This window comes from Rhinopithecus roxellana, chromosome 16 (genome assembly GCF_007565055.1).
Source record: "Rhinopithecus roxellana isolate Shanxi Qingling chromosome 16, ASM756505v1, whole genome shotgun sequence".
Classification (NCBI taxonomy): Eukaryota; Metazoa; Chordata; class Mammalia; order Primates; family Cercopithecidae; genus Rhinopithecus; species Rhinopithecus roxellana.
In genome coordinates, this window is record NC_044564.1 from 92,895,973 (window position 1) to 92,908,537 (window position 12,565).

Consider the following 12,565-nt stretch of genomic DNA (forward strand, 5'->3'; position numbering starts at 1 on the left):
AGCTAAGATTACAGGCGCACGCCACCATGCCCAGCTCATTTTTTGTACATTTAGTAGAAACAGGGTTTTGCCATGTTGGCCATGCTGGTCTCGAACTCCTGGCCTCAAGTGATCTGCCCGCCTCAGCCTCCCAAAGTGCTGGGATTACAGACGTAAGCCACCGCACCCGGCCAACAACCTATTTTCAGTGTATACAAAATAGCTTTACACTGGAAGATGTCGATGATTTCCATAGTTAGAGAGAAGTCAGTGCGTGACTTCAAAGCTTCAAAGGACAGACTGTCTCTCATTAGGGGCTAATGCAGCAGATGACTTTAAGTTGACGCCAATGCTCACCTACCATTCCAAAACTCCTAGAGTCCTTAAGAGTAGGTTAAATCTACTCTGCTTGTGATCTAAAGCCTGGATGACAGCACATTTGTTTACAACATAGTTTACTGAGTATTTTAAGGCCATTATCAAGAACTACTGTGCAAAAAAAAAAAAGATTCCTTTCAATATCATTGCCCATTGACAATGCATCTAGTCACATAAGGGCTCTGATAGAGATATACAAGGAGATTAATGGTGTTTTCATGCCTGCTGAAACAACATCCATTCTGCAGCCCATAGATCAAGGCATGATTTTGACTTTCAAGTTTTATTGAGAAATACATTTCATGAGGTTAAGAGATCGAGACTATCCTGGCCAACATGGTGAAACCCGGTCTCTACTAAAAATACAAAAATTAGCTGGGTATGGTGGCACACACCTGCAGTTACAGCTACTTGGGAGGCTGAGCCAGGAGAATCACTTGAACCCAGGAGGCAGAGGTTGCAGTGAACCAAGATCGTGCCACTACACTCCAGTCTGGCGACAGAGTGACACTCCGTCTCAAAAAAAAAAAAAAAAGGAAAAAGAAATACATTTTATATTGCTATAGCTGCCATAAAGAGGGATTCCTCTGATGGATCTGGGCATTGTAAATTGGAAACCTTCTGGAAAAGAGTCACCATTCTAGATGCCATTAAGAACATTTGTGATTCATGGGAAGAAGTCAAAATATCAACAGTAACAGGAATTTGGAAGAAGTTGATTTCAAACCTCATGAATGATCATGAGGGGTTCAAGACTTCAGTGGAGTAAATCACTGTAGATGTGACAGAAATAGCAAGAGAACTAGAATTAGAAGTAGAGCCTGAGGATATGACTGAATTGCTGCAATTTCACGATGAAACTTGAACGGATGACAAGTTGCTCTTTACGGATGAGCAAAGAAAGCAGTATCTCGAGATGGAGTCTACTCTTGATGAAGATGCTATGAACACTGTTGAAATGACAACAAAAGATTTAGAATACTACATAAACTTCGTTGATAAAACAGTGGCAGGATTTGAGAGTACTGACTCTGGTTATGAAAGCAGTTCTACTTTATATAAAATACTATCAAACAGCATCACATTCTACAAAATTATTTCATGAAAGAAAGAGTCAATTGATGTGGAAAATCTCATTGTTGTCTTATTTTAAGAAATTGCCACAGCCTCCCAACCTTCAGCAATCTGACCACCCTGATCACTCAGAAGCCAACAACATTGAGGCAAGACCTTATGCCAGCAAAAAGATTTTAATTCACTGAAATTTCAGATGATCATTAGCCTTTTATTTCAGTAATAAAGTGTTTTTAATAAAGGCATTTACATTGTTTTCTGAGACACACTGCTATCCTACACTTAATAGGCTACAGGATACTGTAAACATAAGTTTAATATGCACTGGGAGGCCAAAAACTTGGGGTGATTCCATTTATTGCAATATTTGCTTTATTGTGGTCATCTGGAACACAACCTACAATATCTCTGCGATATGCCTGTAATTGTTTCTATGTCTGTCTTGTTCCTTGGGCTGTAAGCCTTTAACTGGAAATAATCTTTAGAAAACTATGGCTACTTTCGCTCAGCTGCATGACTCTGGACAGTCATGTCTTCTCTCCAGACCTCAGATTTTTATGTTTTCCATGTGAAAATGTGGTAACGACACAAACAATTTGTCAACTGTAAACCCATCTATACACATGATTAAATATGACACCTCATTTGTCTACTTTTCCAGCTGAATATGAAAGATAAAGCAAAGCTAAGAAAGAGAAAAAAAAATTTTAAAGAGAGATGTGATTTCTTGCCCAGTTGGTTATTTCTCTCTGTTGCCCATTGCACTGTTTTATCATGAGCTGCTATAAAAATTTGCTTGTCACTGCAAGTCTCAGCTGTCAGGGGCAAAGGAGAAAGGTACGTGAGCAGAGTGAGCTGGCAAAAGCTGTGGCCTGAGGTCTTGTTCAGAGCCTAAATCAAAGCCGTACATGTTGAGTGCAGAACAGTAACAACTACAACTGCCAAACTGTCTGCCAGAGCCCCCAAGTGGCAAGCAGGGGATGAAGGCGATTGTTGGGAGATCCTGGTAGTGATACAACACACTGAAGTCACAGCGTGTCACCCACACAGCCCTTCTACATGCCTTCTATTGTAAACTGGTGCAAGGTGGGAGCCTGTGAGAGAAGGCTTAGCTGTTAGACTGTTTGCAAAGAAACAAGACTCAGAACGCTGCAGCTCTCAAAAGTGGAACAAGGTCATACATGGAAGAGAAATGTGGATGTGTGTGTGTGTGTGTGTGTGTGTGTGTGTGTGTGTGTGTAGGAGAGTGAGATCTCAGCCTATAGTCCCAGAATTAGCTGAAATTTGAAAGATTTAACTCAGTACTTCCCAAGGGTGGACCTTTTGCTCCCCAGGGAATATCTTTGATCGTCACAACTGAGGGGATGCTGCTGGCATCTGGTGGGTGGAGGCCAGGGATGCTGCTAAACATCTTACACTGCACAAGACAGCCCCCACAACAAAGCATACGGGACCCCACATGTCAATGATGCAAATGTTGAGAAACCCTGCTCTAATCCAACTCCTTTTTACAGATCATAACCTGAGTGGCAAATTCGGCTAGACTCCTATCTTCTAGTTCTCAGTTAAGAGTTCTTCTCATTCTGCCACATTACCTTGGCCAGGCACTGGGCATGTATGGCTGTGTTTCAACCTGCTTTGTTCTTAGGGTCTGTAATACAATCTACATTTCCTCAGGTAGAGATGAATGTTTCAAGTCAGAATATATCTCTGTTGATTTAGAACATCACAGTAATCCGCAGAGCACCAGAAATGAAAATGAAACGTTCTATAGAGTCCTTGACTCTATTAATGGAAATGGGTATTTTGTTGGTCTGGAACAAGGAGGAGTACATATGTTACCCATATATATATATTTGTTATGATGGCAGGGAGTGACTCTTATTGCGTAAATAAGACCATATTAGCACCAACTGTGCTGGAGACTCGAGATAATATGAGAGTCACATTATCGGTATTTATTGAGCATCTACTATATGCTGGCTTTAAAATGGTTTGTTTTCTTGGTAGTTGCCAAAGCATACAGTCCAGAGCAGCTACAAATAAAGATGTATTCCACAAAATGGGTACAGTTATCCAGTTTAACAAATGAGCACCTTAGGACTCATAGACATTGAATAACTTTCTCAAGCTCACAACTCCCAAGTGTCAGACTTGGGATTCTAACCTGTGAATATCTCATTACACACTCTGTACAATCTCCAGCATTCGCCAGCCCCATCTCATTCCAGCTGAAATTACATCCTGCTCTCCAGAGATTCAAAATATAATGGGGGAGTCACATCCAAGTATGAACAATTCTAATATGAAATATGCTGCCATAAATACTATAATAAAGAAAAGAAGTCCAGTGGAGGAATGGAGGCCAGAGAAACTGTTTTCAGCAAGGGCACTGAGAGAACCCCATAGAAGAGGGAAATAGTACTTGAGAAGGGTTTCAAATAGCATGTACAGTTTTATTAAGCACACATGGGGAAAAGGAAATTACAGCAGAACAGACAGCCTACAAAAGCCTTGGGTGGGTGGGAGAAGGCAGGAGAGTGATGAGGTGTGTGCTGGGGATAGCACACCAGGTGGCAGAGAGCTTAGGGAGAACCAGAGCCCTGAGGCAGCTGATCATCCATCTCTCACTCTGTCTCCCTCTCATCAAATGAACTGTGGATTTCATTTCTGTACTATCTGCTAAGGTCAAAAGGCATTGTGGATGTTCAATAAATTCATCTATTCATTCATTACCATATTGAACAACTATTATGTGTCAGGTACTCTTCTAGAAGATAGACATTCAATAGTGGACAGAACAGCCAGGGCCCTCAAAGAGCTTATTTTTGGTTAGTGGGGAGAGGGGAGGAAACAAATGGGCACTGACTCTACATGTGGTGGGTGCAGAGTGCTCTGAACAAAACCAAAGCAGGTCAGAGGTCTGAGAGTGGAGGTGCTGCTTTCTATGCAAGGGTGCTCAGGAAAAGCATCTCTGATAAAGGGGCTTCCAGGTAGAGACCTAAAGAAAGTAAAGAGATGACTGGTGGAGATGCCGCAGGGAAAAGCAATGTCAGTGGAAGAAAGGAAAAGAGACAGGGACAGGGTGGGTTCAACGCTTGACTATAATCGGAAGTCAGGTTGCATTTCCATCTCCCACAGGGAGCTTATACTTCAGTTGCTGTGAAAGTCATTTTGAGGAAGAAATCATACATTAAGTGGACATTTACTATCTGTCAGAAACTGCACTTATTGCTTTACACATGTGACCTGTGGAAATACCAGGAGAGGGAGGGGTTATGGCACCCATTTTATACATGGTGAGGAGGGGAAACTAAGGTTCAGAAAGGCGAAGTAACTGGCCTCATACCACAAAGTTGGCAAACAGCAGATTTAGAACTGGAGGCTAAGGCCGGGCGCGGTGGCTCAAGCCTGTAATCCCAGCACATTGGGAGGCCGAGACGGGCGGATCACGAGGTCAGGAGATCGAGACCATCCTGGCTAACACGGTGAAACCCCGTCTCTACTAAAAATACAAAAACTAGCCGGGCGACATGGCGGGCGCCTGTGGTCCCAGCTCCTCGGGAGGCTGAGGCAGGAGAATGGCCTGAACCCGGGAGGCGGAGCTTGCAGCGAGCTGAGATCCGGCCACTGCACTCCAGCCCGGGCGACAGAGCGAGACTCCGCCTCAAAAAAAAAAAAAAAAGAACTGGAGGCTGTGATGCCCAATTTTGGAGCCCCTGACCACATGTGTCTATCAAGAGCTTTCAATATGGCTAGTCCAAATGGAAGTGTGCTATTCATAAAAATACACACCAGCATTTCAAAGACTTAGCAAGAATAATGGAATTTATTTATTTTAATCAATTAATTTATTTTTAGTGTTTTGAGACAAGGTCTCACTCTATTTTCCAGGCTAGAGTGCAGTGGCACAAATACAGCTCACTGCAGCATTGACCTCCCCAGCTCAAGTGATCCTCCTGCATCAGCCTCCTGACTAGCTGGGACTACAAGCACAAGCCACCATGCCTGGCTAATTTTATTATTTTTTGTAGAGACTAATTTTATTATTTTTGGGAAACTCAAGCCATCCTCCCACCTTGGCCTCCCAAAGTTCTGGGATTAAAGGTGTGAGCCACCATGCCTGGCCAATAGAATTTTAAATAGCCCACTAATGTTTTATACTGATTACATGTTGAAATATTATGATCTGGGAAATAGTGGATTAAATAAAAAATTAAGGTGGTTGCTAGAAACTTTAAAATTACATATGTGGCTGGTATTCTACTTCTATTGGGCAGCAGGGGCCAGGATGAACCCTCATACTCTATGACACTGCTCCAGAAGGTCATTCATCCATCTCCACATTTTTACCAACAGTGTAGAACCCAACTTATTCTCCCTTAGAGTCATTGGGTTGAGCCAGTCTCCTCTTGCCTCTTGCCTCCAAAATCAACAAATTAACAGTAAATACAGTGGAAATATAAATTTCCATGCTCAGGGGCCACATCTCCCAATCCCCATGCCCTAGCAACAGTCTTAAAGATCTATACTATGCATTTCAGAACTGTTGTTCTTCCAAAAGATTCACAAAGGGAATTTCCTGCCACTGGAGTTTAGAGCTTGTGAAAGGGAGGCTGGTTCTATTCTGAGCGCTGCCCTTGACCTCCTGCGACCTTCGATGAGTCACAGGCCCCTTGCTACATAGGGCTCTGGTCTACCCAGAACCGCCCACACTGCCTGTGGCGTGGCGAGCACGTGGGGCCCTTGGCTGAACTGTGCTATATATAAGCCTGCAGTGTTATTAAGGGAATTGGGTTCATCCCACACAGAGTGCATTCTCTAATTGTTGCTATTGTAAATTATTTACATCCGAGGCACACACTCAGGAGGAGGAGATGAGAGAGAATAACCTTCCAGCAGCGCTGCTACCAAGCTCATCCTCTGGAGCTTTCTGCATGGATTGCTGGGCCATGACCCATATTTTGGGCCAGAGGTAGAAGGGAATGCCTCCTCCCTCTCTCCGCCCAGGTCCCTAAGAAACTAGGCTGATGATCGGATCTGGGAAGTTAACCCACAATATTTGCCTCTTAAACCTGAGTCACCTGGATAATCTCATATAGGCTTAACTCTCAAATCTGCTTCTCCAGATAAGACTTCTCACCAATAATGCAGACCTTCAAAGCTGAGTGACCTTGGGCATGTTATTAACCCCCTCTGTGCCTCAGTTTCCTCATCTGTAAAATGTGGGCAGTAACGGGGGATGCACATCTCTTGGGGATCAGATCCAAATTAAACATAATTTTAAAATGTAACTATTTTAGTTTCAACTGAACCCCAAAACTATAGCTACCATATTCCAAACACAGGTGCATGACTATCATATAGGACTTATAAAAACAGGCAACCAAAATGCACTTTTTGGGGATTCTTAACTTCTTATGCACATCACAGCATGAAAAGTAAGATGCCAGGACTAGGAGTGGAGTTTGAGTGGCCTCTGACAGTGCTGAGCCCTCCTTCCTACCCTCTAAACTTCCCATGGGCAGAATGGGGTATAGAGGCCCCTCACCTTAAGCTTTCACAGGACAACTCAAAGAGCATGGCAAATGTTTCCTGGAGCTTGGGGGAACATGGAGAATTGGTGTCTAATCACATCAGAGAAATCTCAAAGAAAACTTTCAAAGAGAGAAATCTAAAGAGAGGCAGCCTAAAACCCAGAAGCAGAGCAGGGGATACAATTTGGGAAGTAACTGCCTAGTTCATGGGTAAAAGGAATGTGCCCCCTCCACATAGATCAGAGGTGGGCCACCTGCAAGGGAAAACTGGGTGAGGTTGCCTTCAATCCTGACCCAGAAGGAGAGGCAATGCCAGAGACAAGAAACTGGAATAATCTCCCTGCCATGTACCAAGGGTCCAAAGGATGAGTGACAGGCAAGCAGCTGAAGATGCATTTTCCTACATCAAAGGAATCACAAAGAAATCCCAGAGAAAAAGGAAAACTCCAAAAATACCCCAAATAAATGTTGCCAGTAAGAAAAGGTTAGCATTAAACATCTGCCAAGGCTGCAAAGTACTGATACTAGATCATCAGAATATACTCATCAAGGAAGAATCCTTCTACCTCCTCTCTTCTCCATTGTGGCCAAACCTTATGCCTTGAAGAAGTCAGAGGTCAAGGTTAGCAAGATGGAGGAGGCATGGTAAAATTGTAACTTGGGGAAAGAGGAAAATCTGGAGGAAGAGTGAAGTTTCCACTTTAAATAAAATATTTGTTGTAATATACTGAACTGGACACATTGATTACTGAGCAGAGACTATGTATGGAGAATAGAGGTGAACCCCCAAATTTTAAAAGTCACCTGAAAAAATTGTGGTCTTGCCTTAACTTTCATCCAAATGTCAGCGGAAACCTGATCCAAGAGTTAAGTTTAAAAGTGGGTGAAAAGAAGCAAGTGGTTTTTGCTTTTGTTTCTTTCTGATTATGCCCTATGAATCCTGTTTAGCCAAAGGGAAGATTTCATGGATTAAAACACCTTCGTGCCCAACTCAGTACAAAAGTCCAATTAATTCCAATGAAAATTTACTAATCAGGGTACATAAGGCAAAAAAAAAAAAAAATCTTAGAATTTCTAGTGTACTTATTTATTACTTATCTTCAAGACTCATCCCAAATACCAGTCACAAGTCACCAATGGTCATGAAGTGAAGAGCAGAAGCCCCACTGCACTGTGGGTTCTGTCTTCCCTTTGCTTCCCGGTTATTGTGATAACTTGGTGTTTTTATCGGTGCCTAGTGATACAGAGTTTAGGATTGTATCATCTGACTTTAACCAAAATGAGCAAGTGACTTCAAAATACTACTGGGAAGAAACTTTTAATTGGCAAAAATGAAAATAATTCAAGGCAGCACAAACAAGAAAATGGTGAAGGGCCAGCCACCCTACAACGCTCAATCAAAAGTGAGATTTAATCAGGTTTATCAAAAATTGGAAGATTCAAGATAATCATGAAGACTAAAGTATGGATTTATGTCTGCCATCATTAATGCTGATCCTTGCTCTAAGTGGATCTTAAACACTGGGGAATTGAGATATTAGCTAGTAAAATTAATATGTGTAAATAATTTACAAAAACACATTCATAGGAAGGAGTATTGCCAAAAATTTCTACTGATCGCTACATGCGTATCTTACAAAAACATTCTAGAAAACCCTGGAATGGCCGGGTGCAGTGGCTCATGTCTGTAATCCCAACACTTTGGGAGGCCAAGGTGGGCAGATCACATGAGGCTGGGAGTTCGAGACCAGCCTGACCAACATAGAGAAACCCTGTCTCTACTAAAAATACAAAAATTAGCTGGGTGTGGTGGCACATGTCTGTAATCCCAGCTACTTGGGAGAAATCCTAGCTACTGAGGCAAGAAAATTGCTTGAACCAGGAAGGCGAAAGTTGTAGTGAGCCATTGCACTCCAGTCTGGGCAACAAACTCTGTCTCAAAGCAGACAGAAGAAAGAAAGAAAGAAATAGAGAAAGAGAGAAAGAGAGAAAAAGAGGAAGGAGAGAAGGAAGGAAGGAAGGAAGGAAGGAAGGAAGGAAGGAAGGAAGGAAGGAAGGAAGGAAGGAAGGAAGGAAGGAAGGAAGGAGTGAGTCTCTGGAATGAGTGTTCATTATAATTTATATATTTTACATTATTATTTTTAACCACATAATCAACATCTTTAGGAAATCCCACAGGCTTCTCAAACTCAAAATATCCCCAACTAAACTCATTATCACCCTCTCAAACTTTTCTGTCTCCCAGTATTCCCCATCTAAGTAAACTATACAATCTCCCAAATCATGCCTGTGAGAAGCTTGGGACTTTCCCTTTTTCCTCCACCCTATTTGGCCACTGCCACTGCAGCCACCACCATCTCCACATCCTGTCAATTTACTTTGCTTTCACATCCATCTACTTCCTTTGCCAGTCGTATCTGTCTCCCTTCTCTGTAAACCTCAGAGCAATCTTACACTCATCCCTTTGCCTTACACACTTCTTTTTCTAAGCCTATCCTCGCTTGACACCTGCCATTCCATTTGGAACATGACTAACTCTCACCTGGATTATCACAACCATCTTCCTACTGGTCGTCTTGCTTCATGTCTCTCTACCACCTCCATCCTAAGTATTTGTTGCCAGAGTGATCTATCAAAATACAGAAGTAACCATGACACTCACCTAATTTAACAGATCCAGCCATTCCCTATTGATTGTTTTACGCCTTAGTCTTGCATTCAACAATAAGCTGAATCCTTTTGCTACTTTCATGCTTCCACACCCCATCCTCAACTCATCTTGTTCTCCAGATTCTCTCCCCAGTTGCACCAGCTGAACATACTGTAAATCTCCATGCCTCAGTGCCTTTCTTTAGACTGTTTCCTCTCCTTGCAATGCCCATCCCTGTTTCCCAACTTTATAATAGGCAATTCATGGCTAAATTTATTAGTAAGACTGAATGAAAGATTATTGAGCATGTATTCCTTGCTAGATACTATGTCAGACTCTCATGCCCAATAGCATTAAATCCACAAAACAATCCCATAAGATATTAAATTGCATTATTTCAACTTTTGCAGATGATAAAGCTGAGGCCCTTTTAAAGTAACTGATTATTTTTCCAGTGTCATAGTACCTAAAAATGGCAGAATTGAAATTAAACCTAAACCAATTCCAAGTGCTATGACTCAGGGTTTTAAAACAGTAAGCTGAGAAACCACATGATCCCTAATTGTAGTTTTCTTATTTTGATCAGTGTGAACTACCACAAATCAACGGTAAAAATGTTAATAAAGAGAATTTCTGATAAATCATCTTAAAGCATGAAACTCCTGGAAATAGTGAATCTAGAGAAGTTCATGGAAAACACAATAAAAAATAAAATATGTAGAATAATTATTTTTGTAATTTTTTTCTGTGATCCCGAGCATTATATTTTATTAACAATATAAACCTAAGTTATGTATAGCATTGTTTACTTTTTAAATATTTCATTTGGATCCACATTAAGAAATGTGAGGGTCTAAATTCAGGGAAACTGCCTTTGGAGTTTTCTTCCCAAATTATCAACAGTCTATGCAAGAGATCTTTCAAAAGGGGAAGTGAAATAAACATTTTGGAGTGTTTATTCTAGGCCAGTTTGCTAAAAATCAATAGATATTTATTGAGCCTCTATTTTAACGGGCTCTCACATTACAGTGGCTCACACCTGTAATCCCAGAACTTTGGGAGGCTGAGGTGGGTGGATCACCTGAGGTCAGGAGTTCGAGACCAGCCTGATCAATGTGGTGAAACCCTGTCTCTACTAAAAATACAAAAATTAGCCGGGTGTGGTGGTGGGCGCCTGTAATCCCAGCTACTTCAGAGGCGGAGGCAGGAGAACTGCTTGAACCCAGGAGGCAGAGGCTGCAGTGAGCTGAGGTCGTACCACTGCACTTCAGCCTGGGTGACAGAGTGAGACTCCTTCTCAAAAAACAAAACAAAAAAAAAAAGCCAGGGGAGCAGGGGTGTGTAAGAGGAAAAGGGTCTCAAGTTTCAAAGGCTACAGAGTGCTAGAACAAGATAAAGATGTAAAATGTCTACAGCGCAATCAAACTAGAACTCAAAACTAAGAAACTCAGTCAAAACCACTCAACTACATGGAAACTGAACAAACCTGCTTCCGAATGACTATCGGGTACATAACGAAATGAAGGCAGGAATAAAGATGTTCTTTTTTTTTTTTTTTTTTTTTTTTTTTTTTTTTTTTTTTTTTTGAGATAGAGTCTCGCTCTGTCTCCCAGGCTGGAGTGCAGTGGCCGGATCTCAGCTCACTGCAAGCTCCGCCTCTCGGGATTACGCCATTCTCCTGCCTCAGCCTCCCGAGTAGCTGGGACTACAGGCACCCACCACCTCGCCCGGCTAGTTTTTTGTGTTTTGAGTAGAGACGGGGTTTCACCGTGTTAGCCAGGATGGTCTTGATCTCCCGACCTCGTGATCCACCCGCCTCGGCCTCCCAAAGTGCTGGAACTATAGGTGTGAGCCACCGTGCCCTGCAAGATGCTCTCTGAAACCAATAAGAACAAAGACACAATATACCAGAATCTCTGGGACACATATAAAGCAGTGTGTAGTGGAAAATTTATAGCACCAAATGCCCACAAGAGAAAGCAGGAAAGATCTAAAATTGACACCCTAACATCACAGTTAAAAGAACTGGAGAAGCAAGAGCAAACACATTCAAAGCTAGCAGAAGGCAAGAAATAACTAAGATCAGAGCAGAACTGAAGGAGATAGAGACATAAAAAATCCTTCAAAAAAAATCAATGAATCCAGGAGCTAGTTTTTTGAAAAGATCAACAAAATTGATAGACCACTAGCAAGGCTAATAAAGAAGAAAAGAGAGAAGAATCAAATAGATGCAATAAAAAATGATAAAGGGATATCACCACCGACCCCACAGAAATACAAACTACCATCAGAGAATACTATAAACACCTCTATGCAAATAAATGAGAAAATCTAGAAGAAATGGATCAATTCCTGGACACATACACCCTACCAAGACTAAACCAGGAAGAAGTTGAACCCCTGAATAGACCAATAACAGGCTCTGAAATTGAGGCAATAATTAATAGCCTACCAACCAAAAAAAGTCCAGGACCAGATGGATTCACAGCCAAATTCTACCAGAGGTACAAAGAGGAGCTGGTACCATTCCTTCTGAAACTATTCCAATCAATAGAAAAAGAGGGAATCCTGCCTAACTCATTTTTATGAGGCCAGCATCATCCTGATACCAAAGCCTGGCAGAGACATAACAAAAAATGACAATTTTAGACCAATATCCCTGATGAACATCGATACAAAAATCCTCCATAAAATACTAACAACCCAAATCCAGCAGCACATCAAAAAGCTTATCCACCAGGATCAAGTGGGCTTCATCCCTGGGAAGCAAGGCTGGTTCAACATACACAAATCAATAAATGTAATTCATCATATAAACAGAACCAAAGACAAAAACCACATGATTATCTAAATAGATGCAGAAAAGGCCTTCAACAAAATTCAACAGCCCTTCATGCTAAAGACTCTCGATAAATTAGGTATTAATGGGACGTATCTCAAAATAATA